Genomic DNA, 966 nt, shown 5'->3' with positions numbered 1-966 from the left:
TTTCAATCAGCCAAGAAGACGAGGTTAGTTTCATGTTCAGGCACTTTGTTATTGTTCCTTGAAATAATTAGAAATTACTGAAACACTGCTCCTCTTTCCCAATATTAAGAAAATGTGCATATTTAGGCAATAGATGGCAGTGTTTCCACAAATTTTAATATTGCAATGGCTCTTAAAGAAAGCTTAGCGCTCAGCTCTTCTGTAGCTTGCCGTGATCGTATAGTGGTTAGTACTCTGCGTTGTGGCCGCAGCAACCTCGGTTCGAATCCGAGTCACGGCAGGAGGGGAGAAGGTTTTTGGAAAAGAACAAGACTAGTCCCAGGCCACATTGCATCTAAACAACATTTTGCAACCAGGCATGTGATCATGAAAATCAGTAAAACAGAAACCACTACAAATATTTTAAACCTTAGAGACACACAGAGTGGCTTTATTAATGAATTCGTCCTGTTGGAAGTGTGTTGTGTGGTTTTTTTTTTTTTTTATTTGCATTGACGGATAATATGATAAAACTGGAGTGTAGTGGGCATGTAATTATTATTAATTACAACTACTTAAGCTCTGTTTTGAGCAGACTCGTCAAGTCTGCTTGCTTTTGAGCCTTGCCAGGGCTATACAGTAATAACAACCCTGAATTATTTGGAAAGATGTCAGCAGTAGATGTGCAAATCCTGTTTAACCAGGCATGAATTGTTGTTAGGAGGTTTTTTTCAGGATGACAGAGAGAAAATGAACTGTCCCTTATCAGTAATTGCAGGAAACATTTTGTTTCTATGATATGAACTGGCTGTAATTTAACTTTCCTGCCTCATTGGATAATGTAAGAAGCCAGTTGTTGCTCAGAACGAAAATCTCTGAAGTGGGCATTTGGGTCTGATAAAGGGCATATTATAAGTAGACAATGGGGCTCAAACAATAAATAATGTCCATATATGGCAAAATTTTTTAATGACATTTTTCGAAAGA

General features: G+C 37.7%; 1 non-coding gene across 1 annotated transcript; it reads left to right on the top strand.

Annotated features, from left to right (window-relative positions):
• The first annotated feature begins 208 nt into the window (after positions 1-208).
• On the top strand, positions 209-280 carry TRNAH-GUG. Its single transcript has one exon. It is a non-coding gene; the product is annotated as a tRNA-His (tRNA).
• The last annotated feature ends 686 nt before the right edge of the window (positions 281-966 follow it).

The sequence above is a fragment of the Propithecus coquereli genome, unplaced genomic scaffold (genome assembly GCF_000956105.1).
Source record: "Propithecus coquereli isolate 6110/MARCELLA unplaced genomic scaffold, Pcoq_1.0 Scaffold95, whole genome shotgun sequence".
In the NCBI taxonomy this organism is placed as follows: Eukaryota; Metazoa; Chordata; class Mammalia; order Primates; family Indriidae; genus Propithecus; species Propithecus coquereli.
Note: the sequence above shows the minus strand (reverse complement) of the source record. Positions and strands in the feature narration are given on the sequence as shown.